The 19529-nt window shown below is 43.4% G+C and overlaps 1 protein-coding gene across 2 annotated transcripts in view; it reads right to left on the bottom strand.

Moving 5' to 3' along the window:
* Positions 1-19529, bottom strand: part of LOC138763022 (monocarboxylate transporter 5-like) — a 68473-nt gene that overhangs the window by 31434 nt on the left and 17510 nt on the right. The gene's annotated exons all lie outside the window — the stretch shown is intronic.

Below are 19529 nucleotides of genomic sequence, written 5' to 3'. Positions count from 1 at the left end.
AATGGAAAGAGTTGCAAAACATTTAACCCAAGCAACTGGCTTGACGAAACAGGAGATGCGAGCAAAGAACAAGGAGTACGGCAAGGGATAGGTGGAGACTACAGAGATAGGGAAGCACCAACTTATGAAAAGGCTGGTGAAATCGTTCATTTGCCCTGTACTATTAGTGTTCTTACTTCTTTCTTCTGGGATCTACATGCACCAGAGCGAATGGCTTTAACACTGGGACAAGACTCCAGAGTAAGCTAGTGGCACCGCTGTTTATGTGTCCTATGCCCCACATCTGCCATCTGTTTACACAATGTAGGTCAACAAAAAATAAAGATAATTTGATCTTAATGAGAGTTCAGTGCATGAGAGGACTGAGGCTGCAGGTAAAGCAATGGGTGAGGCATGCACCTCCTTCCAATGTACAGCAGGGCTGGTATCACAGACAGGGCCCACAGCGAACTGCTGAGTCGTGAACTGACAGAAATGAAGCACAAAACCCCTTTAGCAGGGAGCTAGCCATGCTATTTGTGGGCGCTGTCTGTCCCACCATTTTTGTTCGCTGCTTGGATCTTCACGTGATTTGTCAGTGGAATCTGGAGTTTAACCCATTTGGGCAGACCACACCTGCCCGTCTGTCAATCAACCGACCTGAATAGACCAAGCCCCACCCGGTCGGCTGCCAATCATCCGCCGGGATATAAGCCACATCCAGTCCCTCAAGGTCAGTCACACGGAGTTGCAGCTAACTACAGCAGAAGACTTTATATAGAATAAAGCCTGTTGTTCAGTCTTTTGAATCTTGTGTCTGCTTACTGTCACCACAGTGCATCAGTCTTTCTGGGGTGGTCCTGTCTGTGTGAAACAGAGAGTCTGCAGACGCTGTAATTTTAGCAAAAACACACTGAATTGCTGGAGGAACTCCATATAAAGCAGAGATATATTTGCTGACATTTTGGGCCTGATCCCTTCCCCAAGGAATAATCAACAAGGAATAACCCCTTCCCCAAGGAATAAGCTATCTGCCCCAGTCTTTGACAATTAGCAACCAGAAACTAGCCACAATGCACTACTTCCTCCGGGGTTTATTGCAAGGTGACACAAACAGGTCAAATTCTAAAGTTTTTGATGAGTCATTGGAGAGAAGTCATCATGAAATTTCACTTTCCACATCTCATTACCAATTTTGAAACAGAAACCTATGCCAAAACGTCAGACTTCCAAGCTATTAACTTCAGTTCTTGCAGAACGATGGCCACAGTTAGACACTTAGGTATTGAATACTACCAGTTGAGAACAATTACCAACTTGTTTAAGAAAAAGGAATGGGTCTGTGATGGATAAACTTAGTAATTAATATTTAAAATGCCTGATACAAATACAATTCTGAGTGAAGTACAAAATTGTAACAGACCATGCCATTAGCTTTTTTCTACAGTTGTTCCTTTTCATTTTGTTAGGATATTGAATTATGAATCATTTGTTACAAAGGGAAAAATGACATTGAACTGGAAACCAGACCAGGATAAATAAGTAGAGCCCCTTCAAGGATAGAGCACAGCAGGTTCACCTTTATGAACTTCACTTAGTACAGTATAAAAAAACCACAATTTAAAAATAAATGGCTGCTCATTTAAGACACAGGAGGTCATTCTTTTTTCTCCCGGATGATTTTGAATTTCTGGAACTCACTTCCTTAAAGAGCAGCGGAATCATTTTATTTAAATTTGGAGATACAGCACAGTAATGCCCTTCTGGCCCATGAGCCCGTGCCGCCCAAGCACAGCCTTGTGACCAATTAACTCACTAACCCCCTGCATCTTTGGAACATGGGAGGAAACCAGAGCACTGCAAGGAAACCCATGCGGATACAGGGAGAACGTACAAACTCCTTGCAGACAGCGGTGGAGTTGAACCCGAGTTGCTGGCACTGTAATGTTAACCACAACGCCCCATGACTATTTTAAAGTAAAGTAGATACTTGATAAATGTTGGGGGGGGGTGGGGGGAAGATTATTGAAGTAAGCTAGAATGCAGTGTTGAGGTTACAATCAACTTGAGGAGCAAAATGGCTTTACTCCTGCCCCTATTCACAATACACTACTTCCATTTTGAACACTCATTTAAAGAATGTGGTTATCTCAGGTAAGGTCAGTTTTTATGACCTACATCTAATTGTCCTGGCTTCATTAACTTGCTGAACCTACTGACAATACACCCTGCCACCACGACACAGAGTCCCTCAGGTCATTCTTCCAACTACTGGTTCTTCAGATAACAAACTGCTGTACTGCAACATTTAAAAGAGTAAATGTTAGGACACTGATTTACCAATGGGATCTATAGGCACTTTCAAGTGGCCAAAATACCCCGATGTAAAACCACATATTATACCTCCTATGCAGCTGTCGTGAGGCCACCTGAAAGCGCAGGAGGTGCCTGCAAGGCAAACTTTGTAACCCTCCTCCAAGAGGGATCATCGCCAGACCACTCAGGTCCCCCCCAGGCATCTGAATGAGGCCACCTGAAAGCAATTGCTAAGGGGATGACAATCAGCTGACAAGTGCCCAACAGCCCCCCCCCCCCCCCACTTCCTACTGCCCCTGCCCCCTCCTGCGCAGGACATCAGGGCAGGGGCAGCCCACGCCAGCCACCCCAGCACTGACATCCCAAAGGAACAGGAGTCGGAATGCAGTCCGAGGCGCCTCCCGTGCAGCTGTCCCTTTCAGGTGGCCAGCGCTGTGCTTTTAGCACTTCCACCTGAACAGCAATTCCACAGGTCTGAATCCACTTCTGCAGTCGCATTCTTGGCGGAGAATGCACCTGAAAGTACCTTATGATTTTGGTGCAATCAGTAAATTGCTCACACTTGACTAAAGGGCAGAGAATATTTTCATTCATAATAGAGTCCAATACTATACACGTCAATTTATCTGTGTGGGTGTGTATGTGTGAGAGAGAGAGAGGGAGAGGGAGAGGGAGAGGGAGAGGGAGAGGGAGAGGGAGAGGGAGAGGGAGAGGGAGAGGGAGAGGGAGAGGGAGAGGGAGAGGGAGAGGGAGAGAGAGAGAGAGAGAGAGAGAGAGGAAATAATTAAGTTGTAAAGTAAATATCTCTGAAGTTAGACTTGGTGCATCCCGGCAGAGGGTGGGTAGCTGCTTGGAATTTTCTGCCCTCGGGAAATGGGGAAGCTTTGTCACAGGGTTCATTCAAAACACGGATCAATGGATTTCTGTATATTAAAGCAATCAAGAGCCGTGGAGAGAGGGCAGGAAAATGAAGCTGAGGCAGAAGATGGATCCATCACCTCAGTGAATGACAGAGCAGCCTCAAAGGTTAAATGGACCACACTCACTTCTAGCTATTACAATGTGCTGTGTAAGGGGAATGAGGAAATGGTGTCAAATTGAGCCACATCATGCTGAATACCAGGATCAGGATTTATTGTTATGAGCAAGTCATGAAATCCGGTGTTTTACAGCAGCGTCATGGAGCAAACATTTATATTATAACCATCGTACAACATCTCTGTAAAAAAAATGTAAATAGCAGTGCACGAAAAGTGAGGCCGTGTCTTTGGTTCACTGATCATTCAGGAATCTGATGGCAGCAGGAAAGAAGCTGTCCTTGTGCCACTGAGTGCTCACCTTTAGGCTCCTGTACCTTTTCCCCAATGGCAGTAGTGTGAAGAGGGAGGGCATGGCCTGAGTGGTGGGGGGGTCTTCGAGGATAGAGGCTAGTTTCTTAAGTAGATGTCCTCGATGGAGTGAAGTCTGGTGCCTGTGATGTCGCAGGCCGAGGTAACAACCCTCTGGAGTTTATTCTTGTCCTGAGAGTTGGCGCCTCCATACCAGGCAGTGATGCAACCAGCCAGAATGCTCTCCATGGTACACCTGTAGAACGTCCAGCCAGAAGCATTGCCCTATCCTCATGTACTGGGCCAGAGGCACAAGCTTTGACTCCAAAAAGTCATGTTTTCAGAAGCATTTAAAATCAATCAAGATTTTTAAAAAATTTAATTGCAATAAAATAGTAATTAATTAAAAACACTAGAGCTCTTATAATTAAAAACACCAGAGCAAAACAATTCTTGAAATTACTTTCTCCCAGTCTCCTAATTTGCACTCTATAAACTATTCAAATGGAGATGCTGTGGGATTCTAGGATGGGTTAGAGCTGATAATCCAGTGTAATGCAGTGCCACGCTCTACTATTGAACTCCACATGCAGACCAGCAGAGGGGTGGTCTTACAACATCAGCCTCTCGCATCTCTGTGTTTTCAACCACCCAACCGCAGGCAGCAGAATTCAGTCTACATTCTAGGTGGGTTCAGCTTGAGGGACTGGTCGCCAGTTCTGACTGGAAGATCATCATATTTTGTATGCAATTAAGATGAAGCAGGAACAAATAAACTACATCAATTTAAACTGCTTCTTCAAGTGTGGTGAGAGCTGAGGGAAAGCAGCAGGACCATAAAATACTTCTTATGTCCACATTCCTTTTTGTCTCAGTTGGTTATCATGACCCGCTGCTGACTGGTTTTCGCCTCATTCAAATGAAAATCTCAGTTACTTTTTAAAACAGAACATTTTCCAAACTGGAGACAAAGAAAGCAATGTCCCACGCAGGAATGTTCTTGGCTAGAGCACAGCATGGAGAACTAACCTGTTTAACCTAATATTATGCTCCATGCAACGTTCTACGTCAATAAATATGGCATTATGTTTATACTTGGTACACGCCAGTGCCCCATTTTAGGAAATATTAATCTGCAATCACCTCTAATGTTTAGATTAACCTTTAATATGATTTTCTGACGTGTGTTCCCATGTGTGGAACAGCGGGGTGGGGAGAAAGAACCTTTTATCCTTTCAAATGCAAAGTCAATAATGAAAACAACAGCACCACTTAGCGGGTCAGACAGCACCTGTGGAAACAGAAGCAAAAGTTAATTTTTGGATCCAAGACACTTCTTCAGAACTGGAAAAGGCAGGAAAATCAGATTAAGTCGCAGGGCAGAAATACTGTAGATGGACCAAGTGGAATATCTGTGATAAGGTGAGGCCAAGGTTGCAATGGTGACAAGTTATTGCTAACAGCTTTGCCTAGAAAGTGATAACTAGGTGATAAAATACTGAGAAAATGCAAGACAAGTCCAACAGGTGAGGAGCAAGAAAAACAGAGGCAGTATCACGAATGGATGAGTGACAGAAGAAATGACAGGTTCTCATCTACTCAGAGAGAGTGAGTTGCCAGATTCTTCACGATTTGATGTTGAGCCTGTGAGGCTGCAACAAAAGGAATTTAAGGTGCTGTTTCCTCAAACGTTCAGTGAACCCCAGTAAAGTGGAATCTGCCATTCACTTACATTTCTGGTATTCACCATGTGGCTTGCTCAACGTTGGGGGGAAAAAAAAAGCAGTGGGGTGGTGCGGGTCGTGTGGAGGTGAGACCCTCAGTAACCTTTCACCCCTGTATCTATAAGTATCTACTTCTAACAAAGTCACAGGGACGGCACGGTTAGCACAACGCTATTACAGGGACAGTGACCAGGGTTCGAATCCGGCACTGACAGTAAGGAGTTTGTACATTCTCTCTGTGTCTGCGTGGGTCCCCACTGGGTGCTTTGGTGCCCTCCCATGTTCCAAAGTCCTTCAGGATTAGTCAATTAATTAGTGACGTGAGTGGGTTTGGGTGGTGCAGGCTCATGGGCTGGAAGGGCCATCTCTAAATTAAAATTTTAGAATTTAAATACAGACCACAGGCGACCACTTCTCTGAGCACCTAGGTTCAGTCTGATACATAATCCTTTATCCGGACATCTAAAATCTGGAAAGCTCCAAAAGCCGGCATTTTTTCCTGGTGCTGGTACAGCAGAAGAAGAGAGTGCAACTAGGTTGGGCAGTGGGGGTGGGGAGAGATGACAGAGTGACTCAAGCGGGCGGGGGGGGGGGGGGGGGAGAGAGACGGCAGCATGAGTTGGGCGGGCGGGGGGGAGAGAGAGACAGCATCGCAACTCAGGCAGTTGGGGAAGGGGAGAGAGACAGCAGTGCAACTCGGGCAGGTGGGGGAGGGGAGAGAGACGGCAGCGCAACTCGGGCGGGTGGTGGGGGTGAGAGAGACAGCAGCATGACTGGAAGGGGTGGATACGGCAGCACAATTCGGGTAGGCTTAAATCTGGGGCAGCTGGGTTTTTTTTCTGAAATCCAGAAATATCTGAAATTCGGAACACACTGTCCCCCAAGGGTTCCGGATACAGGATTGTGTACCTGTAATTTATTTCTCCATCTATCGCTCACTCCAACCTACCCGCAGCTTCCTGCTACAAGTTCAGCAAGGCCCAAGGAAAGGTTAAGGAACAGTACCTCTTCTTCTTCATGTTGCAGCCTTCTAGACAACATTGAAGTCTGCAGCTGGTAAAAGAATTTTCTTGAACAATGAGAAGACCGTAAGAACTGGCCATTTGTAGTGTAAGTCACCCATCTGAGATATTTGCTCTGATTTCCTCTTTCCTTCAGCACAACCAGACCTAGCGAACATATTCAGCGACTTTACATTTTGTGTTTACTTCTCCATCAATCAGAATTTACTGCTGTGGCAATCCTTGTTTCACCCTTTTTTAGAGATTCCCTTTGCCCTATCTATCCTCTCTCACCTCGCTACAATGCAAAACTTTTTTTTTCTGTCCTTCCCAGTTCAGCCAAAGGGTTTTTGATCTGAAACGTTAGCTGTTTCTTTCTCCAAAGATGCGGCCTCACCTGCTGAATGGATTCAGCATTTTCCACCTCAGAATTACACCATCTGTAGTCATGTTCGTTTCTGTGCAATGTCCATACTTCAACGTGAGCTGGAGATGTGGAGACGTTAGATAGTTCTGTACAGTGATGGACGACTGAGAGCAGGTGCTGCAGAGAAGTGGATCGGAGGTCGATCTACAGGACTACTGGGTTCTCCCTTCTCCCCATCGACGTGATCTACTGGGATCGTTGTCTGAGGAGGGCTCGCAAAATTGTTGAGGTCCCCCTTCCACCCCGCATATAACATCTTCCAGCTACTCCCATTGGGAAAGAGATAAAGAAGTACGAGAGTCAGAACCACCAGGCTGAGGAATAGCTTTTTCCCATGGGCAGTGTGACTGCCGAACGACCGATGAACTGCCAACACGTTCCCTCCGAGAAGCTATATTTATTTAACAAGATTTAGTTATTTAAATAGCATATAAATCGCTTGTCAGTATGTGTGCTATGTTTAGATACGTGTTTGCACATTTTTACACTTAGGGCCCAAGAACCCCGTTTTGGCCAGTTTTTACAATTGTATGATCATAATAAACTTGAACTTGAAAATCTGTGGAACTAAAAGTATGAATGACAATGAAGTTGTCAGACACGGTGAAAAGAAGAACTAACTATCTCCTTTGGAGCGGGATTCCTCCCATCATTGTCCAGACGTTCAAACAACTTAGAGTCACCTATTTAGGCTCAATAACTGTCCTTGAAAGCAACCAGGAAGTAATTCAGATATGAAATGAAAGTCAAGGAAAGGACCATCACCACTTAACAAGGAATGGGCATTAATGGCCTGACAGCAAGAGAAAAAAATTAATATATACTGGCACAGGTATGCCTGTATGTTTGTCTGTCTGTTCTCCATGTCCAAGGAGGTTCAGTCAGGATAACATTGGATGTTGAATGTCACGACCACATTGAATTCAACCTTTAAGATCACATGAAGTTCAAAAGTTTTTTTTGACCAGCTTACACTGACTTGCGTTACTGTTTACTATAATTGTGGTAACGTTCGATGCTGAATATCACGACCACATTAAATTTAACCTTTAAGGTCATAAGAAGTCCAAAAGTTTTTTTTTAATTGACTTTGCACCAGGGACACCTCAATGAGTTACAGCGCTGTGCATCAATGTACATTCAGAAACCAAACCCAGTGCAATATGGGCCCAAAAAAGCGAAGCAACACTGGCAGAAGCTCTTCACAAGCCCGTAGAGTTCGACAAAGGATAAAGCAAGAGACAGCAGAGGAACATCAGTCTCGCCCCTCACTGTCGATGCTTCCAGCCATGCAAGGAGCAGGCAGCAGGAAACAACAGCAGTGATAAGACTGTCTCAGTGCTTGGACCTCCAGACAAACAAGGAGCAGGCTGTGGGAGACAGAAAAAAATATATATGCAGAATTACCATAATGTTTTTGGGTATTTTGTTTCAACCATGTAGTCAACAACTGAGTGTTTTATTTCCCAGACAATGCTGGGTATCCTGCTAGTAACTGATCACTGCATATGACTGCAGTAACTGCATGTGAGGGAATAACTCTGAAGATTTAGGGAAGGGAGCATGGTTGTCAAATACCCAATTCTACAGGTAAACAAAAGTATCAGAGGTCTGCCGACCCAATTTGAAGACTTTCTGCCCTCTACAAAAACACGAGGCTTTTGATGAGATATCGAGGTACATCATTCTCATGTGTCAGACATGGTTCTCTCATCCAAAGCTGCATAAGACATGGAAGAGTGCAGCGGAGGAACAGGACCTACCCCCCCCCCCCCCACCCCCACAAAGTCTGCCCTGAACATGATGCAAAGTTAAACCAAACCTCTGCTGCGTGGACATCGTCCATATCCTTCTATTCCTTGCATATTCGTGCATTTTTGGAAACCTTTTAGATGTTTACAGCAGAAGAAAACAAACAGTTTCCCTTTTCTCTTAGCTACTACTTAATATTTGTTCTTTCTCCATTACGATCATCACAAGGTCCTCCGCTAAAGTCTGCAAATTAGTTCTTTCCATCACTCCTTCAGCATAGAATCTATTAAAACATTCACTTCATGAGCCCAATGTCACATTTTCATCAGTTCTGTCCCAGTTACAATACAGAATCTGCAAAGAAGCAGTTCTTTCCTCTCATGTACAATCTGTCACTGGCTGCATTTCCAAACAGTGTCTGTGGGATTATTTTCCCATTTATTATAACTTTATTACCCTTTTATAAAAATGAAAAAGTTAAGTCCTTAAGAGTTTGAGAGAAGTAGCATGCGTGCGTGTATGTTTCAGGTGGCATCTTGAGATTAAATCCATCTATCTCGAGTTGGTTCCATTGATGAACCACAGGACTCGTGATTCAGGAACTGCTCACCAGAGGGATAGGAGCTAGAAAAGCAGCTCCTTCTAAAGATCTGCACCTTCAATGTGGTAAACCAGCAAGGGATCAAGAATCTCAAGGCATGCCATGGCCATGTCAGACTGATTCATCAGGCCTGGCTTTTCTTAACGATATTTGCATTGAAGATGACAAAGCATCTGCTACATTGTAAGGCACACTGGAATGCAATTGTTTGCTGTATCTATCGGAGTTGTCCTTGATGTTCTACAAGTTACACTGTGACCTATTTTGCGTTCTTCGTGTCAAGTGGATTGATAGACCCGAGATACTGGATATTGGACACGACATTCCTCACATAGCATTCAAGTGTTTATCTTTCCTTTTATTCAATTTGAAGTTTATCTCAGCAATTTCCTTCAAATTGCCTTTTATCTTCTATTTTAATATGGTAGCTAACCTGATTAACATATGCAGTGAAGCCCCAGTATCCGGCACCTATGGGAATTGGCAGTGAACTTTCCAGTTGCTTGAGATTGTGTGTTGTGTGATGGTGAACCAACTGCTGGTGGGGTTGGGGGTGGGGGGAGGGAGGGCACCAATTTCAAACTTTGTATTTTTTACCTATTTATTTTCTGCAATTTGTTTGCCGGTTGCTTGAATTCTGAGTGACAGGGATTCTACTGTAGTAGGCTGAATTATGTCATAAGACTGTCAAAGTAAATGCCCCCGCTGTATCTTCCATTAAAATAACAAAGTAATTTCAGAGAATAAATGTCAGTTTTCTGATGAACTTCACAATCTTAGGATACAGAGATGAACTCACAGTCGCAACACAGAAAAACACCACAGTCAGTACTGAAATGAATTACTGTCACGTGCACTGAGGCAGAGTGAAAAACTTCTTTGTGCATACTATCCTGGCAAGTTTACTTCGGCATTGTACAAGTGCAAGAACAAAAAAAAAGTTAGTGCTGATGGTAAGTGTTACAAAACAACAAAAGTGCAGGGAATCGTGTCAGATGAAACTACAAGTACAAAAGAGAAGTACAGGTAGACCTCATCTTTTACTAACAGGGGTCTATTCAAGAGTTTAATAACAGCGGGAAAGAAATTGCCTTGAATCTGAAGGTTCACGTTTCTTCACTCATGTACATACTGTCTCTCCTGCCTGACGGTATGGGGAGAAGAGAGGGTGGCATGTGTCCTTTAATATGCTGGCTGCTTTCTCAGCAGGAGGAGGTGTAATTGATGGAAGGATATTTTGTGTGATTTCCTGATATACGGTATATATTTAGGCATACAGCACTGTAACAGGCCTTTCCAGCCCACGAGCCAGTGCCCCCCCCCCAAAAGCACTAATTAACCTACAATCCCCATGCATTGTACGGAGGACCCAGAGGAACCCCACACAGACACGGGAAGAATGTACAAATTCCTTACAGACAGCGCCGGGTTATAACCTGGGCCGCTTGCACAGTAAACAGTGTTGCATAAACCACCCAATAGTTTGTTCACAGCTGTCTGCAATTTCTTGCGGTTTTGGACAGGAGTTTCTGTACCGAGTTGTGATGCATCCGGGCAGAATATTTTCTACGGTGCATCTCTAAACAAAATTGGGTCACTGCGGTCAAGCTCCCCCATGAAGCAATGTGACAATGCCCATATCATCTGTTTTTGGTAGTTGACTGAGAGCAGGACACCATGGATAATTCCTGGTCAATAAGACTGGACATTCTGAAAGAGCAGGTGGGGAAATATGTGGACTTTATAATTTGTTGCATATTGGACAAGAGCAGGAAAGTTTTAAATCATTTAAATTAAAATTTTTAATTAAATTTAAATTTAGACATACAGCACGATAACAGGCCGTTTCAGCCCATGAGTCTGTGCTGCCCAATTTACACCCCATTAATCTACATTAATCATTTTGAACAGTAAAAGGAAACCAGAGCCCCCGGGGAAAACCCACACAGACACAGGTTGAAAGTGCCAACTCCTTACATGGGATTCGAACCCCGGTCCCTATCGTTGGCTATGTAACAGCATGGTGCTAACCACGCCACCCCTTGTACTGGATCTTACTTTTACAATTTTGAAGGTTACGTCAAAATACTGGTAGAACTAGAGTTAGAATGTTGCATGCAACTCTGGGCCGCACTGTTGAAGATGATCGCAAGGGTCCATGGGTGGGGGGGGGGGGGACGGAAAGAGAAATGATTCCAGTGAGGAGTGATTTTGGCTACCACTGCTGCACAGACCAGTAGCTCATCACATTCATATGTCTTCAGAACTCTTCTAATTTGCCGTCACAAAATTCTATTCTGGTGGTAAGAGTTTTAGGTAAATTGAAACAGCATAATCTCTCTGATATTTACTTTGTGATGCATTTGCCATTAATCTTGACCTTTAGCAGTTTCTGTAGAACTTTTCAGCACGTCATTTGAAGAACCGTTACTATGAGCAAGTAACTCAGAGACAGTAACAGTTAATGATTACTGCCCTGGCTGCAAGTTAAGGTGCCGTTATGGAAAGAGAGAATTTCTCTTATTTTCATGTATAATATCTTCCTGCAGCCATTGCTATACGCCTTTCCTGCATTGTTGGTTGGTCCGGAAGGTAAGATTGCATGGGATCCAGGGTGAGCTGGTCAACTGAATAAAGGACTGGCTTGATGGTAGCAGACAGAGATTGTAGTGGAGGGTTGTTACTCAGTTTGGAGGTTGATGATCAATGGTGTGAGCAGGGTCCGGTGATAGCTCCCCTGCTGTCATCAACACTAATGGTTTGGATCACAATGGAATTAGCACAGTTTGTAAGTTGGTGGATGACACCAAAAGTGGACAGTATATATAGGATCTAGATGAATGGAGAAAGTGGGCCAAGGAATGGCAGATGGAATTTAACTCAAATGAGGGCAAGGTGTTGCACTTTGGTAGGTTAAACGGGACTTGCGTGATGAATGGTAGGGCCCCGGAGAGTGCTACTGGGGGTACTGCTAGCATTGTTCCAGGAAAGTGGCAACTCGGGCAGATGGGATGGTGAAGAAGATATTCTATGATGGCAAGCACGCCATCATAGGTCAAAGCCTTGAGTGCAGGAGCAGGGACATCGTGTTACAACGGTACAAGTCTTTGGTAAGACAGCGCCAGGAGTATCGTGCGCGCCTGTGGTCAGCCAGCTATGGAAAGATATTAACCTGGAAAGGCCACAGAAAAGATTCACGGGAATGTTACCAAAGCTGAAGGGCTTGAAAAACACGAGGGACTGTCTTCTCTGTGGAGCACAGGAGGCTAAAGTGGGGGAGGAGGGGAAAACACCTTATAGAGGTTTATAACATCATAATGGCCTTTTTCCCCAGCGTAGGAGAATCTAAAGCTAGAAGGCCAAAGATTCAAGGTGAGAGGAAAATATTTAAAAGGAACCTGAGAGACACCTTCACACAGAAGGTGGTGGGTTGATGGAGCGAGCTGCCAGTGGCAGGGACAAATGGAACATTTAAAAAGCATCAAACAGGTACAAGGATAGGAAAGGTTTGAAAGGATTTGAGCTGAATTCAGGCAAATAGCAAAGGCTTATTTGGCATGGACAATTTGGGCAAAGCTGATGTTTCCACACTGTAGAACTCTACAATTCTGTCAGTCAATATAAAATAACAAAAATGGAGCAATAACCCCTCTTCAAATTCCTATTCTGTCCCTAGATCTATCCATGTCATCAACCTTTCGATAAGCTGGTAATTTAAACATTAAACTGGTTCCTTTACCTCCCTTAATCAACTTTACCAAATACATATTATGTGGTGACTATCGTATTCCTTTTGAATGCTTGCAATGCATGAATAGGCTATGAATAGAATGAATTTTGGGATGAATTGAGATTGCGAACAGTCGTTTTAACTTTTCTAAAATACTTTTTTTTTAAATTTAGACATACAGCACAGTAACAGGCCATTCTGGCCCACAAGTCCGTGCCGCCCAATTTACACCCCATTAACCTACAACCCCCGGTACATTTTGAACAGTGGGAGGATTCGAATCCCATGCTCCCTATAAGGAGTTTGTACGTTCTCCCCCTGACTGCTGGATTTCCCACCCCCCAGGGTCTCCAGTTTCCTACCGCCATTTGAAACGTAATTAGACTGCACAGGCTCCATGGGCCGAAATGGCCTGTTACCGTGCTGCACGTGTAAATTTAAAATTTCCAAAAAAAATTTAAATTTAAAATTTTTAAACATTTAAATCTACAAATTCACCCAAGATACCATGGTAGGGGGTTGTATAAAAAGGGGCAATGAGTCAGCATACAGGAGGGAGATTGGAAACTTGGCTGAATGGTAGTACTAACAACAACCTCACACTCAATGTCACCAAATGCAAGGAGCTGATTGTTAACTTCAAGAAGGGAAAACCAGAGGTGTACGATCCAGTGATCGTTGGGGGATCAGAGGTGGAGAGGGTGAGCAAATTTAAGTTCTTGGGAGTCACCATCTCAGAGGATCTTTCCTGGACCCAGCACACTAACAGCATCATGAAGAAAGCACGTCAGGGCTTCTCCTTCCTCAGGAGTTTGTGGAGGTTTAGTATGATAACAGAAACCCTGGCAAATTTGTATAGAGGTGCGGTAGAAAGTCTACTGACTGGCTGCATCATGGTCTTGTATGGGGGCACCAATACCCCTGAGTAGAAAGTCCTGCAAAAGATCGTGGACACATCACAGGCAAAACCTTCCCCACCATTGGATACACCTATAGGGAACACTGCCATTGGAGAGCGACTGCAATCATCAAGTATCCACACCACTTGACACCCACTCTGTTCTCACTGCTGCCATCAGGAAAGAGGTATAGGTGCCACAAGACTCTCACCAACAGGTTCAGGAACAGCCGCTGCCCCTCCACCATCAGACTCCTCAACAACAAACTCAATCAGGGACTCATGTAAGGACTTTTACTTGTGCAGTTGATTGATTTTTTTTCTCTGTATTGCACAGTCTGTTTACATTTCTTTATTTATATACATGTGTACGTTGCATTTTGTTTTTGCACTACCAATTCTGCCTCCCCTGCAAGAAAAAGAACCTCAGTATTGGATGTGATGTCAGGTATGTACTCTGACAAAAATCTGAAATCTGAATAGCCTAACTAAATTGATGCCATCCCACAAGTATCCTCAAGCCCCTGCAAGCTGATCAAGGCCCAATCAATTGCAACATGCAGCCAGGAAATGATCTGACAGAGATGGGGATTGGTGAAGGGAGCATTGCTGAGGCATTTTTGCAAATCTTGAATGTCTGTGAGGCATGTCTCGCATGCACTGGGTGTGCAACATGGATGCAACTGTGCAGACCCCTTCGTCACATCCTGGTTGCGCTGTGAGCAGGCAAAGGACATAGGTCACAACAAGTTTGGCCAATAGTGGAGAAGCTGCATGACTTGTGACATCATTAGCTGGATGATTAAAATAATCTGCACACTGGACATGCCCAGGCACATTTAGCATTTCACCTAGAAGTGATTGTAAGTACAGCCTTTTGCACATCGAAATTGTGTTTAGATGTGTCCTGTTTTTACATCCTCAACTTTGAAATTAGTTCTGGATTGATAATACAGGTGTCCCTTGGTTAAAAAATGGCCGACTTATGAACAACTTGTATTTAGGAACTGACAAGCTGGCGGGAGGTAGAGTGCCGTCAATTTCCGGTTCAAGCATGGTTGATTGAGCCAGCATTGCGAGAGAATATGCTGTTCGATATTCTTTTTGGCCTGCTGTTTTAAATTTTCAACATTAAAGTTTTATTGTTGCTGGTATTTAAACCACCTCATAATACTTTGCAAGAATCTAGTTTAAAATATTTGAAATATAGGTGCTGAATACAAAGAGTTAAGTGGCTGTATTGAAAGTTATTGCTGTCCCCGCTGTGATCGGGCTCCCTGCTCTATCCTGCAGCATGCTGCCTTACACTGATGGGAACTGATTAGCAAGTTTCCAAACCATTGAACAACACCGTCTGTACGGAGGGAAACCACTGGTTTAGGGTTAGGGTTAGGAGCAGACCAGCGAGTTTCCAAACCACTGAACAATGCCAGTTTGTATGGAGGGGACCCTCTGCCACCCAATCTTACCCGATTGACTTACAACACCCGGTACATTTTGAAGGGTGGGAGGAAACCAGAGCATCCAGAGGAAACCCACATGGACATGAGGAGAACATACAAACTCCTTCCAGACAGCGCCAGATTCGAACCCCGGTCCTGGCTGCTGGCGCTGTAACAGTGTTGCACCAACTGCTATGCTAACCATGAGGAAAGAGGATAAGATTCTAAGACTTGGCAGGAGGCAAGAAGGTCTTCATCCAAGCAATATATGGTAAATCTCACATTTATTGACAATATATTTCTGTAAAAGATCATATGGAATTTGGCTGATAGACGAACAAAGGTAAATAATCTGCTCGATGCACAAACACTCAGTCAATGATGTTCTTCAAGGCCACTGTTCATGATTTCATAAAAACAGATGAAAATCTCGATAAGAATTTCAGAATCCAATGGAATTCAAATTAAATTCTAGTTAGTCAGAACAAAGATAGAATGGCAGAATGTAAAAAATGAAATCCAAACTGTCTGCAGAGGCTGAAAACTAAAACAAATGGGAAATGCTGGAAATACTTAGCAGGTTACACCTAATGGAGGTTTGTTTATAAGATCACAGTGGGCCTTTTTCCTCATGATAGAGGAGTCTAAAACAAGAGCATAGATTGAAGGTGAGAGAGGAAAGATTTAAGAGAGACCTGATGGACACCTTCTTCACACCGAGAGTATGGTGGGTATGTGGAACGAGTCGCCAGAGGTGGGAGAAGAGAGGACATTTGTTGAATTCAAAGGACATTTCGACTGGTACACAGATAGGAAAGATAGAGGGATACGGCCGAATGCAGGCAAATCTGACCCGTTTGGTTGGAATGGGCAAAATGGGCGAAGGATCAGTTCCCATGCTGGAGAATTCTAAGACACGAAAATCCTGACAATGATGGAACTGTGAATTTTAATTCTGAACTGACCATCATTCCCGAGAATCCCATTTTCAGTTCACAAGAGGGAGGAGGACAGCAGGGCTTCACAGATAGTACATTGTGACTTTCAAGACTGGCCTTACAGATTTTCTGTAGAGGTAGAGAGAGAGACAGAGAGAGAGAGAGAGAGAGACACTACATTCTATCGAGAAGGTATCAGCGAGTTAATCAGGGAGATAGACCAGCAATTCAACTGCATGGATACATGTAGAATTCTTTTATGCCGTATTCCAGTTTTGCATCAGATTTCAAGTTGATGAGTTGCCACAAATTTTCATTACCAGCCTCATAAAGGAGATCTATTCTTTAAACAAAAGGGCATTTTGTTTTCAGTTAAATCTCTTGTGGAAATGATTCCTGATAGTACTGTGTCAAATTTCCCCTCACAATAACAGATGAACCATAATAACTCACCTATTATATCTAATAATGTGTTTATACATTCTCAACTGAAGTTGATGAAACCAGAAAGATTTTCATTTGTCTTTCCATTCCCCATTCCCTGATAAAACAAAAACTTCAGATTAAATTCCTACCTGCTCCCCCTTCCCTTCCAAGTTTTTTTAAATTTATTCCATTGATATGCACAGAGTAGTGTACATTTGGCCCGTTGAGTCAATCCCATCATGCACTTTATCCATGGCCTTGCAATTTATTCCTTCTCGAATGCCATTCAATTCTCTTTAGAGGGACTAATAGCCTGTTTCTACCATCCTCATGTGAAAAGTTTCCAAAGTGGAGTTTCTGCAGAATGTAATGAGCAGTGTTAATAATGGATGCCCAGAGAAAGTAGATGTGAGGCTTGTGGGAGAGATTGGGGGGGGGGGAGGTGGGGGTGGTGTCTGCTAGAATAGAAAGGAAGGTCAGTTCCTGCAAGAGATTGCAGACAAGGCCAACTGGATATAAAAAAAAACCGCGCAAGAACGGGAACATGTGACAAAGAATCTTACCAAGGTTGAGAATATATAAGGGTAGGGGGACAGGCTTTAAGACAAGGAGAGGAACAGCTTTTAATAGGTTAAACTAACATATCAATTACTCAGTTAACTAACCAATTAAACTAACGGAGGAGAGGTTATTAAGACAAAGAAATGTATATAAAAAATGTTGTTGAGTATCAGTGTGTGTGCCTTTCTGAAGGACACCTGCTCTTGCAAGAATGTTGAATAAAAAGGTTATATCGCTTCACCTATTGATTTTGCAAAATTATTTAATCAGTGAGCTGTGTTTCTCACACTCAGGAGGAGTGATTTCAATACTATTCATAAAAAAGGTTATCCTCCAATTCCTCTTCTACAGTTTGGCAAAATTAGTCCTTGAACTATCCGCCATTGGGAAGTTTGCCTTTTCTTACCCTTCCTCAATCACAATCTGGAATGCATTGAGTGGACAGTAGCTTTCCAAATGATGGCTTCATCTCGTTACGGAGTCCAGAGGACCCCAAAATGCAGCAGCAATAGATATGCACCACAACAAAGAGTTACTTAAACAAAAGTTGCTTATCAAACTTTAACTTATTACTATCAATTTACTTAACCCCCCCCCCCTTCTAATTCTAAGATCAAGTGTGTGTAATGTGTATATAAATGCAGTAAAGTTCTTTGGTTCACAGTCCAGTGCAGGCAATTCTTGCACTGTGCATTACTAAAGTTCACCAGGCTTTGGTGCTTAGCAGGCAAATGGTTACCACTCAGGAGGTTTCTTGTTGGTTTTCAGAGAGAGATTCCTTTTGTTCCAGGACATCCACACCTGATTCATGTTTAATCAGTCTTGCTGATGAAACTTTCCCCCTTCAGGGTTCTCCAGATGATCCTCTTTCTTTCAGGTCATCACAGAGTTCCTTTCAGACAGTCAGTCTTCTCCTTTGACCAGGCAGTCTTCCAAAGTTTGCCTGCTTGTCCCTCTGGAACCAAAGGTTCTGTCTCTCCTCTCTCTCGCTCCCTCTCTCTCTCTGAAAGCAAAGCTGTTCTCCCTCCTGCCTGCAAAGATCACATGCTCTCCCAGACAAACTGCTGCCATACATTGCTACTTTGTTGCCTTTTGCAAAATAGCACTCTGCGAAAGTCCTGCAAAAATTCTGTGTTTTAAAATGTTTGTGTGCAACCTGCTCTAACAATCCCTCCCAAACCACCTCTAAATTCTGTCACAATCTCCAGAAAAGAAGTCCTTCATGGTCACAACATGCAAAGGTTTCTTGGCTTTCTCTGAACCAATGGGTCTTCTTGGATATGAATAAAGATAATATTTTACCTCAGATGTCCAAATCTCCTATTAAGTGAGATTCCTTTTCGACAATTGTTATTAATGTATCTTTGCATTCTATTACTGCAACAATTAAGGAAGGATGAATGGTTTGGAACAGAGCCAAAATATGGATGGGTCATCAATTTTGCTTTAACTCAAGTCACCAATCAAAGGTTAATTATTACACAATATTTTGTCTGTTTCCTCTCCAAGTTTAAGAAAAATGCCATCCTTTATGTGTTCTTAACATTTGCTTCCTCTCTAAAGAACGTGGCCAGAACACTACTTGGCTGCTGTTTAGCAGTTCAGGTTTGGAAACAAAGATCTCAGATAAACATGAATGAAATTGTCACAGTCAGAATTGTGAATGCATGAATTGGAATTAATTTACTTAGAAGACAGATCTATTCAAACAGAGTTTAATATCAAATTACAGAAACCTCCCAGTAAACAGTCTCCCTCGCCACCAATCGTTTTCTTGGAACCTACCCCTATGACCACAGGAGATGCACCACCTGCGCCCACACATCCTCCCTCACCATCTTATGGTGCTCCCATTGTGGTGTCCTCTACATCAGAGAGACTGGGCATAGACTGGGAGATCACTTTGTTGGGCACCTTGGCTCTGGCCACTTCAATAGCGTGGATCTCACAGTGGCCACCCATTTCAATTCTCTTTTCCATTCCTTTGGTGACATGGTGGTCCATAGTCTCATCCACTGTCTGACTGAGACCACCAACAAAATGGAGGAACAACACCTCATCTTCTGACTGGACATCTTCAAACCAGATGGCATTAACATCAACTTCTCCGGCTTCTGTTAAAATGCTCCCCCCTTATTCCTCCTGTCACTCTCTCTTCCCTTTTCCCCATCTCCTTACACAGAGCCAAAATCAATTTTCACCTCTCCTCTTATCATATCTAATTAACACCTTTGTTGGTCTGGACTCCTCCCCAGCCATTCTCCCTAGTTGTCTTCCTGTTCTTTGCTTATTCCTTGAGTAGGGCTCATCACCGAAACATCGGTAATATACCTTTACCTCCTATGGACGCTGCAAGATTGGCTGAGATCCACCAGCACTTATATAGTCCGTAGACTTTCATATTTC

Source organism: Narcine bancroftii, chromosome 5 (assembly GCF_036971445.1).
Source record: "Narcine bancroftii isolate sNarBan1 chromosome 5, sNarBan1.hap1, whole genome shotgun sequence".
Taxonomy (NCBI): domain Eukaryota; kingdom Metazoa; phylum Chordata; class Chondrichthyes; order Torpediniformes; family Narcinidae; genus Narcine; species Narcine bancroftii.
The sequence above is the reverse complement of the archived record's forward strand: the minus strand, read 5'-3'. Positions and strand labels throughout refer to the sequence as shown.